The sequence below is a fragment of the Ochotona princeps genome, chromosome 9, assembly GCF_030435755.1.
Source record: "Ochotona princeps isolate mOchPri1 chromosome 9, mOchPri1.hap1, whole genome shotgun sequence".
Lineage (NCBI taxonomy): Eukaryota > Metazoa > Chordata > Mammalia > Lagomorpha > Ochotonidae > Ochotona > Ochotona princeps.
This window is the reverse complement of record NC_080840.1, coordinates 56,015,182-56,030,974: the sequence shown is the minus strand read 5'-3', so window position 1 is coordinate 56,030,974 and position 15,793 is coordinate 56,015,182.

Below are 15,793 nucleotides of genomic sequence, written 5' to 3'. Positions count from 1 at the left end.
AAGACTTGCATCTCCATTAGCTGCATTTGATACACCTGTGCAATGGATGCATCTAGCACCTTCCCAAGGGTTGAAAAACAGTCTCTGGGAGAAGCACCCTAGTCTTATCCCACAGATGTCTTCCTGGCCCACGTCACAGAAGTAGACTAACTTCACTTTCTTCCCCTACTTAGTCTTCAAGAATGCCTACTGTACATAGTAGATTTCAAGATTTGAGAAGTAAATCGGAACACACCCTGGAATATCATGAAGCTTCCAACATCTCAGTACATAAGTGCTTGCCAGAACCACATCCATCACTGTCAGCTGGGGCACTGATTACCAGGCAAAGCCCTGGGCCGCCCCCTGTGCACTGGATCTAAATCTCTCAAGAAGGCCCAGAGGTAGAATTTTTTCATTCAACTCAGATGATTCTTTTTTCTTTCAACAGATTTCTAACTTAATATTGGACAATTGATTTTTATTTTACAAAAGGTCAGTGGGAGACACAGATATATTAAATGTCTACCTGCTTTATTTGCTTTGAGTTTTTTTTTTTAATGCTATGGAAGATGCTATTTAACTATTTCATGCACTTCCATGAAAATAGATTTCACAGCTGGAAAAAGTTCTCCTCTTCTATGAACCGATATATTTATTCTATTAGATCACTGCTTGTCAGATTTGACTCATGATCAGAATCAACTCAGAAACTCTGCAGTCAGCCCCAGCCTCCCAGCTGCCAAACAGTCTCAGAAACTCGACTCAGGACGACCTTGCTAATTCGCTGTGTTCGTTTAGCACTAGCTTCCTGGAAGCTAGTCTTACAGCACTTCATTCTTGGAATTCAGTTCTTCAATTATTTCCATTTCTTCCTCCATTTTATGACTTGCCTCATTCAGTGTGTTTTTAACAAGCTTCAACTTTGGAGGATTTAACTTGTAATAATAATGACCTTTGGACCAGCACATTCCTTACAATAGCATTTAAGCACAAAATAAAATCAGTTATTGGGATTTTAAAGTGAGAGAATATTGTGGACTTTTAAAAGTTTCACTTTTAAACTGAAGGTTTTGTGGGGAAACCAGTGTCTGAAAGTCTGCTGGAAATAACTGCCATCAGACACCACACAGACAATGAAGTGCCTTGGATTTGGGCACCTCAGGATTAAACACGTTGCTCGTCTTGGTTCGACTCCACCACTGCCACTGCTAACCCATTTTAGCACTGTTCACCATTGTCACCTTGCTGAATGACTTCCAAATGTATGCTTCAGCCTGACTCACTTCACCTAAGCTAAATCTTTGGCTGCAACGAGTTTCCACCTGGCTGTCACTCACAGTCTGCCATCAATGGGAGGAAACCCAGTACAGGCAAAACCCAGCTCTCCAGCGCATCCACACTCATGTTCCTGACCGCCTCCTTTCCCCATCTGACCGTCTGAGGAACAGTGTCATCCTTCTCCCTCGGCCCATGCTCAGACGATCCTATTTCTTATAAACCCACTTCCACAGAGTGCTGCTGTGTTGACACTGTCATTTGCGGGTGTAATTAGAAGGCAGTTTGAGAACCAAAGAAAAAACTGATAGGTCTGTGTTGGTGCTCAGAGGCGTGATGAGTAGCCTAGGAAATGAACTTCATTTTTCTTCCCAAAACTTTTTTTAAGATTTATTTATTTTCATTGGAAAGGCAGATGTACAGAGAGGAAAAGACATAGAGGAAGATCTTTCATTCGCTGAGTCACTCCCCAAGTGGCCACAACGGACGAAGCTGAGCCAATTCGAAGCCAGGAGCCCAAAGCCTCCCCTGGGTCTCCCACATGGGCAGTTCCCTACTGCTTTCCCAGACCACAAGCAGGGAACTGGATGGGAAGAGGGGCCACCAGGACACAAACCAGAGCCCATTTGGGATCCGGGCACATGCAAGGCAAAGACTTTGCCTGCTAGGCTACAGCACCGGGCTCTTCACCCAAACTTCATAAGATAAAATATTAACATTCTGAGTTGGCACTGTGGCATAATATCCTAACCCTCCACTTGTGGCACCATCATCTCATTTTGGCACCATTTCGAGTCCCCACTGCTGCATGTCCAATCCAGCTCCCTGCTTGTGGACTGGGAAAGCAGTAGAGGACAGCCTGAAGCCTCGGGGCCTGAACCCATGTGGGAGACCCGGATAGAAGCTCCTGGCTCTTGGCTTTGAATCAGCTCAGCCCTGGCTATTGCAGCCATTTGAAGAATAAACCAGCAGGTGGAAGATCTCTCTGTCTCTCCTTCTGTCTCCGTAAAAATCTGTCTTTCCAATAAATATAAATAAATCTTAAAAGATTCACATCTTTCAACCTTAGAATTAATATGTGTAAAACCTTATTACCGTTATATTGATCTTTGCGTCATCATTTGAAATAGTACATTTTGTTGTTCTTGCATAATATAAAGTTAAAATCAATAAATGTATATCAATAGTGCCGGGGAATTAAAATAATTTTTCTTTGCGCTGTTAGCTTTGCTTGAGAGTGCTTGAGTAGTTGCAAATAAGCAAAAGAATCCTTGGCTACCACTCTCAGCCCTTGGTTCTTCTAGGAGCTGAGTCATATATCATTTTGAGGGGCTTCAAGATGTGCACTTAGTTCTACCATGCACAGATTCCCTAAAGCACAATTGTAGGAGCAGCATATAGTGCAAACGGATGTGCTCTGTGCTTAGTTGTCCTCCAGCCAAAGTGATCCTCCAAGCAGCCTCACGGGCAGAGGTCACTGACTGTCAGGGACCGTACGAGGCATCCTCAGGAGCTGCTGCTGACCCTGTGATGTGCTAGCCTCCGCAGGGACCAGTTAACCTGCCCCCTTGTCCTGTATGTTCACGAGAACTAGGACTTCTCTGAAAACACAGCTGACTCCGCTCAGTCCTCTCCATCTCCAACTGCCCAGGCTATTTCACAAGTCCACCCTACTATACATTTCCGAAGTCACTGGCCTTTGATTCAATAACAATTCATTCCCTGTATTCTTCCTGTTCCTTTGGGTTCATTTTGCTGTGGGATTTTCTTCCCTGATCCCTACCCTTGACTTCCAGAACCTGTCCACCAGGTTCTGGAGGACATCTGTGATGGCTCATGTTCTGAATTGCCTAATATGCCTTCCTCTACGCCTTCCAGTCGGACCCACCTTACCCACAGGAAAAGCATGTAATGAGGATGCATTGTATTAACTAACCCAGGAACGTGATCTTGGCTCTGTTTCAAATGAAGAAATGGAGGTTCAGTAAAATAACTTGTTTAAGTTTAAAACAGCTGTTGAGTTTTAATTCCCTAGATGAGAAACGCAAATTTCATCCTATCAAGCTGTAACATTTTACTAACAAGTACAGATGGTATTTTGTAGCTTCTCATTAGTGTAAGTGAAATAACTACAAGGAAATATGTGAATTCCTGTGACAACATAAAATAACCAGCGTTAGTTGTGTGACAATCCCTACAGGAAAACCGGCGAACTATTCAACACTAAAGGTAATTCACTGAGTTCTGCAGATGAATTCATGGGATAAATATTACCAAGCTGAGTGCACCACAATGACGCAGGGGGAGAGGGGAGGCCAAAATGAGAGAAATTAATTATATATCTATGACTACGGATTTCTTAAAATATTCCATTTATATTTATATGGTAGGTTTACAGAGAGAGAAAGGAAAACCAGAGAGAGGAGAGTCTAAATCCACTGGTTCATTCCCTAAATGATTGCCATAGCTGGAGACAGGAACCACTTCCTGGTCTTCCACAGAGGTGGACAGTTCCAAGACATAGGCTATCCTCCGCTGCTTTCCCAGGCGACAGGCAGGGAGCTGGATGGGAACCAGATGCAGGACATGAACCAGATGCTGATGCCACAGGGTGGATTAGCCTGCTGCACTATTACACTAGCCCCAAACTTTTCAGTTTAAAGTATGACAACAAATTATCATGGGTTTACTTTCCATTCTTTATAATTTATTGAGTGGATTTGTTACATTTTCCAAAAAAAATATTTATTTATTTACTTGTTTATTTATTTATTTGAAAGGCAGAGTGACAGAGAGTCTTGCATCTGCTGGTTTACTCCCTAAACGGGTGTCTCAGCTGATGATGGTCCAGCTTGATGCCAGGTGCCCAAAACTTCATGTAGGTCTGGTGGTTGGGCCACTTCCTGCTGCTTTCCCAGGCACATTCGCAGGGACCTAGAACCATGACATTAGCAGGACTGAAGCTGACTCTCCAATGCAGGGTGCAGGCATCACAGAAGAGGTTTAACCTATTGCACCATAATGACAGCCCTGGCAGATTTAGTTCTTTTTTTTTTCCTCTTAAGATTTTATTGGTCAACTTCCGGCAGGCAGCTACCTTGCTGCCTGCCGGGGGGCCTTGGGATGGCCTCGCCTCAAGCCTGGGAACACACAGTAGCTACCACGTACACGTGGGGAGCTGCTCCCAGATTTGCCGGAACCTCGATGGCTACCCCTTTTCTGGGTGAGTCCCGGGGGTCTGTGTAGCGAGTCTGGGCCTCCCCTACTGCTCGCCATGTGGCTTGAGCTGGGGGGAGGAGCCAGGAAGGGTGGGACTGGGGCCCAAGGACTTGAACTTCCGGCAGGCAGCTACCTTGCTGCCTGCCGGGGGGCCTTGGGATGGCCTCGCCTCAAGCCTGGGAACACACAGTAGCTACCACGTACACGTGGGGAGCTTCTCCAGGGCGGCCAGCGCACCATTTGGCGCCAGGCTCCGCCTGCTGGCCGCCCGGCCAGAGAGTTTTTGACTTTTGGTTCATTGACCTGCTGCCTGGGAGGCTCCCTCCTGAACCCATAGTGCTTGGGGCATGAAGCACTGTGCTTGCTAGTAACCTGATCTCTGAACACCTCAAAGTCTCTTTGGGGATCCCTTCAATCAAAATGGAGGAAACAGAATGCTGGCAATGAGGGAATCCCAAATGAACTTGAGGCTTGCAGCTAATGCTCCTCAGAACAACCACGGGCAGGTGTGTGATTTACGGCTAGAAACAGGCCCAATTGGGGAGGTAAGGGGACACCACAACTGGGATGAGGCTCCCACCAAGGAGTGTATGTGCTGGAATGGGGGCTGCGTTCTATCTAGGAAACAGTTGTAGTCACCCTAGGCACTAGTGTGGGCTGGGATTGGATGCACCAGGCCGGTTCAGATCCCAACACCATCTGGTGTTATGGAGAACCAGGGTAGATGTGGGACTGACTAGGCTGGGTCTCACTCCTCTTCTAAGCCATGTGTGAGCTGTATGTGGGTATGGACGAGCCATGGCTGGGCTGAAACATCCAACATCAAGAACCAGAATGGGGTGAAAGCCAGCCAGGAAAAACCACTGTTCCTGCTAGGACAGGAGGTGAATTGAGTAGGGTTGGCTCAAGAACCCCCTGGCAAGCGCAAAATCTGGCATTGGGAGGGGTTCTGATGGAGGAGCCTGGGCAACTCCTCTGGCAGGACACAGTCCCTGCAGGTAAGCGCAAGAAGCATGATAGGAAACAGCCCAGAATAGGCCATGGAAAGTTTCCCACTAGCATACATTCGGCATGGGTCAGGAGCAGACCAGGCTGAATCAGTTCATGTCAACCACTGGCAAATCCGATCGCCAGAACAGAGTGTGGGATGGGCCGGGTTTGGTTGCGTCACAACCAGTACACATTATGGAATGCCAGGGCGTGGCTGCCTGTACTGGATGTGAATGCAGCACCCATCTAGCACACGTGAGATCCAGGAAGGAAGGGGCAGAGCTGGCGGGGGGATTAAGGGGCTGGTCCCCTCACCAGACAGCTACTCCCACTGGAGAGCATGGGCTGGGATAGAGACAGACCCGACCAAGCAAGGCTATAACACCTGTGCGCTGCATGTGGACTAGATCAGGGCCGCAGCATCAGCTGGCAGAAGCTGGCACTGGGGACTAATTCTGTCGAGTCAAATCTCAGGACCACCTAAAGAGTGCATAAACCGGGACAGAGAGACCTGGGAGGGAAAAAGTGGGTTCCCCCTTCTTGGGTCACTATTCCCGTGGGAGGGCATGAAAACTAGGATGGGGGCTGGGATGGCTAGATAGAGAGGCACTCAACAACATCTGTGAGGGCTGGATGGTTGAGTTGGTTAGATAGAACTAAGCTTTAATACCCATTGACAAGTACCAGAGCCAAATGGGATGGGGGACAGACTGGTCTTCTGCTACACATACTGGCAAACCAGGGTAGGGGGCGGGCTTGGTGGGGGTTATTGTGGGTCGCCCCTACTAGGCTGCAGCTCCCACTGGTTGATGTAAGGGCCGAACCAGACTGGACTGCAACACCCATTGGTTCCAGTGCAACTCGGGACTGAAAACAGAACCAACCCAGCAATTGCAACCACCAGCTGATCGGGGTGATGGACTGTGCCGGGCCCTGTGCTTGCTAGAACATATAAGAATCTAGTCTGGGAATACCTCAAAGTATCTTTGGAGATCTCCCCAATCGAACTGCTGGACTCAGAACTCTAACCAAGAAAAAACAGAAGACAGAACAGGACAATCATTCATCTCAGCTATATGTTGGCAGCAAATTATGGGGCAAACGGAGACTTTATGATGGACCATATCAATTGGTGGACGACCTCATCGAGCGAAACTGGCAGCGATTCATAACTGCAGAACTATTAACACCACTCGAGCACATATCTCAGAGCATGCCCCACATCCGGGACTTAGGGTGGGCGGGAAACCGGGTGGGGCTTCTCCCTCAATATCCCCCTTTACCTCAGATACGTGATGGAAACAATATGGACATAATAGCATTACCCACTTTCCTATCCCCCTAAACCTTTTTTTTCCTTCTTTTTCCTTTAACTGTAATTAACTATGTAAAGATTGTCAACAACAATACAATAAAAAGAAAAAAAATTATAAAAAAAAAAGAAAAAAAAAGAAAAAAAAGATTTTATTGGAAAGACAGGTTTGTTACAGAGAGAAGGAGATAAAAAAAAAAAAAAGATTTTCTATCTGCTGGTTTGCTCCCCAGTTGGCTGTAATGACCAGAGCTGATCTGAGCTGAAGCCAAAACCCAGGAGCTTCTTCTGGGTTTCCCACATGGGTGCAGGGTCCAAAGGCTTTGGGCCTCCCTCTACTGCTTTCCCAGGTCATAAACAGGGAGCTGGATGGAAAGTGGATCAGCCAGGACTAGAACGGGTGCCCATATGGTATATGCCGGTGCTTACAGGCAAACGGAGAGCCAATGGAGCCCTTGCATCAGCCCCAGCAGATTTGTTCTCACCACAGTTCTCAGCACCCTGAGCAAATGATTTTCTTTTCTAGCTCTCTCTCCATTTTTTTTCAGTGTGCAAAGCAGGATTTATTTAAGAGAATAAAAGAAAGGTCTCATGCCATAGCAACAGGAGGGAGCTCCAAGGAAGGAAAGACCCAAGACAATGGTGAAAATGGTGTCTTTCATGCACCATCTTGAGAGGGGGTTCAAATGAGTCACTCAAAAAGTGTAAAAAACAAACACCTCATTCATAATGGGCAACAATGTCTATCACCTTATCCAGAACAAATGATTTTCTTCTTTCCTAATTGTCAAGAACTTTCACCATTTCACCTAAAGGAAGCATCTCCTGTTTTATTTCATCTATTTATTATTTATTTATTGTGATCTAAACTTTCAGCATCACTTGTCTTATGCTTTGGGACCTTTATTAATTAAAATACATGTGACTTAAACATGAGCACTGTGAGACATGACCCCTGAGTGACTATTGGGTGTCAAAACAATGTGAATAGGCCAGGCAAAGGGAAGGTTCCCATCCAAGGGGGACAGTAAGAGGTGGCACAAATTTCCATCAAAAAGCTCAGAGGACGCACAGATCCACAGACAGCTTGAGCTTTTGCAGAGTGAGTCAGGCTGAAGCATACATTTGGAAGTCATTCAGCAAGGTGACAATGGTGAACAGTGCTAAAATGGGTTAGCAGTGGCAGTAGTGGAGTCGAACCAAGACGAGCAACGTGTTTAATCCTGAGGTGCCCATATCCAAGGCACTTCATTGTCTGTGTGGTGTCTGATGGCAGTTATTTCCAGCAGACTTTCAGACACTGGTTTCCCCACAAAATCTCCACAAACGTTGCTGGTGAAACACTGATGTATGTAAAAGATGGATGGTGGAGTTTGTTTTGTTTTTTAACTCAATATTCTCACTTTAAAATCCCAATAACTGATTTTATTTTGGGCTTAAATGCTATTGCAAGAAGGTCATTATTATTAAAAGTTATTTCTTCCAAAGTTGAAATTCATTAAAAACACTAAGTAATAAAATGAGAAAAGAGAATTCTAAGAAAAAATATTGTAGCACTAGCTTCTAAAAGAAGCTGAAGCAGAAAGTCAACAGACCAATGAAATTTTGTTTGAAATTATTATACAACCCAACCCAGCCTTCCCTTGAGATCGCTCTGATAGATTACACAGGTAGAGGCCGGCTCGGTAGTCTAGTGGCTAAAGTCCTCACCTCGCATGCACTGGGATACCATCTGGGCACCGGTTCTAATCCTGGCAACATTGTTTCCCATCCAGCTCCCTGCTTGTGGCCTGGGAAAGCAAAAGAGGACAGCCCAAGCCTTGGGACCCTGTACTCATGTGCAGGGGAACCTCCGGGCTCCTGGGGCTGGGATCAGCTCAGCTCCGGCTGTTGTGGCCACTTGGGGAGTGACTCAGCAGATGGAAGATCTTCCTCTCTGTTTCTCCTCCTCTCTGTATATCAGACTTTCCAATTAAAAAAAAATAAATAAATCTTTAAAAAAAGAAATGCACATGTGTTGAGGCTTATACACAATGGAAAAAAAACTGATGCCATGTTGGAACAAAAGGCACACACTAAAGAGAGTTATAGGGAGAATTCAGAGTTCAAACCACTGGTTCTACTTTTCAAGATCCATACTGATTCCTAACCCTTTTCTGCTAATTCTTTTAATTTTGCATCTAATATATCCCCTTTTCAGTCTCTTTCAATTAAAACACACCTATATTTTTAGAAGACAGTTTAAAGAGAATTATACGGGTCACACAGTGGCCCAACATGCTAATGGTCCATCTGCCAGTACCAGCATGCCCCATTCTGGTGACAGTTCATTATTTTGCCTTCTCCACTTCCAATCCAGCTTCCTGCTTATGGCCTGAGTATAGAAGATGTAGATATACAAAGCAAAGGCTGGCCCAAGGCCCTGGGACCCTGCATCTGTGTGGGAGACCTGGAAGAAGCTCCCAGCTCCTTGCTTTGGATCAGCTCATCTCAGCCCACTACAGCCATTTCGGGAGTGAACCAGCAGATGGAAGATCTCTGTGTGCCTCTGCCTCTCCATCTCTCTCTGAATTCTGCCTTCAAATAATTTTTTTTAATTGCAGAAAAAAAATTGGCTTTTACTTCTGCCACTATCTTCTTACTTCCTATTCTTTCTAAACCCACTGCAGTTAGCCATTTGTTCCAACCAGCTCAAAGAAAGCACTCTGCAAGGCCACTCATTACCTTCATATTCATCAAGGTCCTAACAGAAGCAATACTATATATAAAATGTGTAATTCAGGACTCTAGCTTATGAGCAAGATAATCAACGATAAGGAATGGTACAACTAGGCATGCATTTCCTACAGCAGTTAAGTTGCCTCTTGGTTTGTTCACATGCTTTATCAGATGCCTGTTTTGAGTACTGGTCCCTTCACTTTCAGAACAGCTTCCTGCTAATATGTATCATGGGAGGCAGCAGGTGATGGTTCAGATAAATGAGTTCCTACTACCCGCATTGGAGACAGAGACTAAGTAAGTACCAGGCTCCTGACTTTACCTGGTCCAGCCCTACCTATGTGAACATTTGGGAGTGATGCCTCTCTTTCTCTCTTTCTTTCTTTCTCTCTCTCTCTCTCTCTCTCTCTCTCTCTCCCCCACCCTGTTTCTTCTTCTCTCTCCCTCTCTATATCTATGTATCAATGTGTATTTCTCTGCCTTTAAAAAATTTTAAAAAAAAACATTTTAAGCCAACAACAGGATGCATGAAGAAGCAAGAGGCAGGAGTAGTTAGTAGATCCCAACAAAGAGCTGTGAGGAGAGGACCTCCTGATAGAAGTGAGACTGTGCGTGGGATACACCAGTGCACAGTGGCAGCCAGTGTTACCTGACTGAGCCCAGCAATGGCCCAAGGACATTGCCTGTCCAGTGTGGGAACCTTCCTGGGTAGTTTGCGTTAAGTCTCCCACTGCAGCAGCTGAAACTTTCTTATCTCAGTCTGAGCTTCTTCCTGCCAATCTGCTTCCCCTGCTTTCACAAATATGAAGCCTAGCTTGTATTCTGAAGTCTTCCCCTGCTGTTTCTCTCCACCCTTCCTTTTCACAAGTGTTACCACCAATGCATCTCGTCTACTTCTAACTCTGTCTTCACCATCAGTTTCCTGGACAGCCCGACTGACACAACCACAAAAGCTCCTCTAGCTGACCATCTTATTTAAGCAACTGAAAGAAGACATGCGGGTATTGCTCTTAAAAGAACCCCCAAGAAATGACATCTTAAGGTGTGAAGAGGCCAGCATGAGCCTTCACACAGATGTCAGTGAAAAATGCATTTCCAGACGACCTAGAACACATCCATGTTGCCTGCACTGAGTCTTTGAAAGCACCTCTCCCATTGGAACATGCTTCCTCTGCATCTTCCAGTCCACATCTGTGTTTCAAGAACAAAGACAAAGGCTGTCTTGTTCACAACAATATCCTTTGTATTCAGGATTTACTTGGAACATTGCAAGTAAATATGCGGGCACTTCAAACAGTTCCTGGAAAAATAGAATTAGAAGATAAGTTTATTTTGACACAAAAATTATGAAATCAATGAACTCTTTTCATAATACATGTTTTCCATGAACTTTTTGAAGACCTAGTACCTAAAATGAATAAACTTGTAAAACTGTATTTTGAGGGGCCCGGCGCAATAGCGTAATGGTTAAGGTCCTCGCCTTGAACACACCAAGATCCCATATGAGCGCTGGTTCTAATCCCAGCGGCCCTGCTTCCCATCCAATTCCCTGCTTGTGGCCTGGGAAAGCAGTCAAGGACGGTCCAAAGCCATGGGACCCTGCACCCGCGTGGGAGACCTGGAAGAGCTCCTGGCTCCTGGCTTCAGATTGGTTCAGCTCTGGCCGTTGCGGCTCACTTGGGGAGTGAATCATTGGATGGAAGATCTTCCTCTCTGTCTCTCCTCTTTGTATATCCGCCTTTCCAATAAAAAAATTTTTGTTAAAAAAAAACTGCATTTTGATTCATTTTCTAATTTGTTTTTGAGGTTTCCTTTTCAATTCATGTAAAGTCTTTTTTACTTTTTCAACAAATACTGAGCACTGAAAGGTTAACATTATACTATCAACCAGTGTAAGACACAATGGTAAGACTTCCAGGACCCGGTGTAGCGGTATAGTGGCTAAAGTCCTAACGTTACACACGCTAGCATCCCATATGGGCATCAGTTCGTGTCCACTTACCATCCAGTTCCCTGCTTGTAGCCTGGAATTCCTAAGGGGGCACTAGTGTACTGTGAAAATAACTTGTAAATATTTAGAATACCACATAATAATTGCTAAATTGAAGTGATACAAAACACAATTGAATCATCATGACCAACATGTAAGAATCAAAACTATAAAATTCCTACAGGGAAGTACAAGAATAAGTTTTTGTGATCTTGGGATAATGATAAACTATAGTTAAGTTATACTCCCTCAAACCTAAAAACTTTTGTGCTTTAAAAGACATCAACAAAAAAGATAACTCAAAGACTAGGAGACAATATTTTCAGGTCATATAACTGATAGGAGATTGGTATAGAAGATGTATTTTTAAAATTTAAGCATTTATTTATTTGTTTATTTATAAGGCAGAGTTAGAAGGAGAGAAAGAGATATCTTCTATTGTCTGGTTCACTCCTCAAAAGGCCGCAGCAGCTAGACCTGAGTGCCAGGAGCTTCTTCAGGGTCTCCCATGTGGGTGCAGGAGACTAGTGACTCGGGTCAGCCATTGTTGTTTCTCCCAGGCCATTAGCAAGATGCTGGGTTGAAGTGGAACCCATGGGACTCAAATGGCACCCATATGAGTTGCTGCCTCCACAGGCAAGCGTTTATACTGATACACCATGGTGCTGGCCCCTAGAATGTATTTTTTTAACCCCTTACAACTCAGTAAAATTTCTAAAAATTTTCCAACTCAGAAAATGGTAAAAATTTTGAATAGATATTTTTCCAAAGAAGATAAACAGATGACTCTCAGGGAATCCCTCTAGTGGGGGTGGCGACTCAAGTTGTGACAACCAGGCTAAGAATAATTTGGGATGGAGGGGATACAGAGGCAAGATGAATCAATGCACTTTATTGGATTTTTCTGGGGTAACATACCAATTTGCAGGGCAAGCAGGTAGACAAAAGTTACTAGTTAACTAAACAATAGCATACAAGCTACTCCAATGATAGGTCACAAGGGATTTGGGGAACAATCACTAGGTCTCAGGCAACAGGATAAGTAAACATGAGTTACAGGATCCAATACTAGTAAACAAACAGATCTAACTAGAAAAGGAATTTAACAGAACTTTGTAATCAGATATGTTCATGCCACAATCACTAAAGGAAAAGGAAGATGATAATGAAGAAGCCTCACACCTGTCCATGCACACTTTGTCAACAAAGTGACCCAAAATCTCAGCAGGAAGTCTGCCTTCTGCAAAATTCTGTCTGTAGAGAATATTTGAGATTCGGGGTTCTGTGGACATTTGGTGGTTTGGTTCAGGGGCGCACTCTCCACAATTAACAGATCTTCCACAAATGACTAAAAAATATATGAAATGGCTCGTAGTCAACACTATCAAGCATCAAGGAAATACAAACCAAAGTCACAGAAAGTATTTCTTATCAAGATAGATAAAATTACTAGGCAGATGCAAAGGAATTTGGACAAATTGCTGGTAAGGTCCAGTCACTTTGAAAACTAATCTTTAACTTCTTCAAAAGTAAAAGATAAATCTCACTGTCAGAATATACTCTAAAAAATTGAAAACAGGTGTTCAAATAAAACCCTGAACATAAATGTTCATAATACACAGAACAGTCAAGACAGAAAAAAACCAAGTGTCCATCAACTGACGAATGATGAAATAAAATGTGACATATTCATCCAACAGAATATCATTTGGCCATAAAACTCAACAAATACTGATACATATTCCAACATGGCTGGCCCTCGGAAACATTGCCTTAAGTGAAAAAAGGCAGTCACAAAAGAAAACTTCTGATTCCATTTACATGAAATGTCCAAAATAGAGAGAGAGGAATCGCAAGTAGATTAAAATAGATTAATGGCTGCCAAGGGCTGCCAGTGATGTCAGAGAAATAGAGCATGCCTGATCATGACAAAAATGCTCTAAATTAGATTATCATGGTTGGAAAATGTTGTAAAAACACTAAAAATGATCAAATTGTACAATTTAAATAGGTAAGTTATTTGCTACAAATTTTATCTCAATAAAACGATCTTAAAAGTACAATTGAATCAGGACTGCCGTGATGGAAAAGTGAGTTAATCTTCTACCTGTGGTGCCATCATCCCATTGGGGTGTCAGTCCATGTCTTGGTTCCTCCACTTCCAACCCAGCTCCCTGCTTATGACTCAGCAAAGCGGCAGAAGATGGGTCAAGTTCTTGAGCCTCTGCACCGATCCGGGAGTTCCAGAAAGAAGCTCCTGGCTCTTGGTTTTGAATGAGCTCAGCTTCAGTGGTTTGGGCCATTTGAGGATTAAACCAGTGATAGATTTCTCTTTCTTTCCTCTGTAAAATCTGCTTTTCAAATAAAGAAATAAACCTTTAAAAAGGGGACGAAAGATTTTAGGTCAATCCTAGAATTGAATGGTTTCAAAGTGGGCACATGTTGGGCCTGGCATGGCAGCCTAGTGGTTAAAGCTCTCACCTTGCATGCACCAGGATCCCGTATGGGTGCTGGTTCATGTCCCAGCTGCTCCACTGCATGTGGAGATCCCTGCTTCTGGCTTGGGAAAGCAGCAGGGGGACGGCCCAGAGCCTTGGGACCCTGTAATCACATGAAAGACCCAGAAGAAGTTCCTGGCTTCAGATTGGCTCAGCTCTGGCCATTGCAGCCATTTAGGGAGTGAGCCTGAGGAAGGAAGATCTTTCTGTCTCTCTTCTCTGTAGACCTGCCTTTACAATAAAAATAAATACATCTTAACAAAGAGGGCACGTGTAAATGGAACTTGAGGGGAGGGTAGACATCTTCCGGGGGGTATATGAGAATACTGCAGCCAGCAGCAGCAGCGAGCATAAAGGCAGGGGAGCCCCTGAGCAGCAAGCACAGGGCTCTGTGCACTGTGTGAGGAGTCGGCAATGCCGGTGGAATCGCACAGAAGCCGGGCTCAAGTCTGCATAGGCAGGAACCAGAGGCAAGAGGCTCCCAGTGACGCTGTCTTTCCACAGAGAAGGGAAAACAATGTTCGTCTTGTTAGAGGTATCATTCTGGGCTGAGAATTGGAAATCGATTTGGAAGGAAGTAAAACTAGCTATTGCCCAGAGAAGAGAAAAATAACAAAAGGCCACTTTATGTTTATAGAGCCCTAACTTTCCTTCGATCATCTCATGTTAAGTGTTCATGTTTGTATTTCCATGGGTTCCACTTTGTGCAGCCATGTGGCTTGATCCCTTACCTCTCCCAGGTCTTCAGGAAAATACTCTCTCCTCCATGGGGCAGATGTTGTGCAGTGGGTTAAGCCACTGTCTGAGACACCCACACCCCATATCCCAGTGTCTGAGGCTTACTTCCCGCCCATCTTCTGGCTGGTGTGCACTCTTCGAGTAACAGGTAAATGGTTCAAGTTCTTTGGTTCCTGCCATCTCCACAGGAGACCTGGCTGGAGATCCTAGCTCCTAGTTTCAGCCTGGCTACTCCCTGGCTAATGCAGGCATTTGGGAAGCGAACCAGCAGATGGAAGCTATATCTCTCACTCTTGTTCTCCCTTTCACAAAAATAACATTTTTTAGAAAATCTGTAAGAAAAAAAAAAAACCTCATTCTTACAACACTAAGTGATTCCACCAGAGTTGTATTATCCTAGGCAAGTATTATCTTTTGGGGTTGGGGAGGAGCTGGGGAATGGCGAGGGTGGGGAGGCAGGGAGGATTCGAATCACCTGATGTAGTGAGTGCAAAGATGCTGGCAGGGCCCCACGTGGGATGACTTAGGTTCTAGATTTTGCAAATGTGTAAACAGTGATGCAATTCACCAAGAAAAGAATGAAGGGCTCCTAGCTTGGGCAGAAGGATGCACAGGAACATAGAATCCACGGTCCTATTTCACCATCTCCTTGGACTACTGAAAAATTGTTAACACAAAATGTGAAGTAAGTAAACCGTCATTTTCAGCCTGAAGCCCAGCAGAGGTGCGGATTGGAACGGACTGGGATAGGGAAGGGTTTTTGTTGTGGTTGCAGTTATTTGCTTTATAAAGCCAGTGACGTCTTAAAGAATAGGGAAAAGCTCCCAAGGCATGTTAAAATTAACCCTGAGGTGATTTTTAAAGGCAATTGGTAGCCGGGAAAATGTCCTCCGTGTATTCAGAACACATACACACGTCACCTGGGCCTCCGGCACTCGGCTTCAAGAACCGACCATCCTCCGGGTGTCAGCAGGATTCGCCACGCGAGCCGGTGATGGCAGGAGGGCGGCAAGGCATGCCTGCCGGCGTGCGCACACCGCGCGCCGCCGCCCTCGGAGCCGCGGCGGCTTC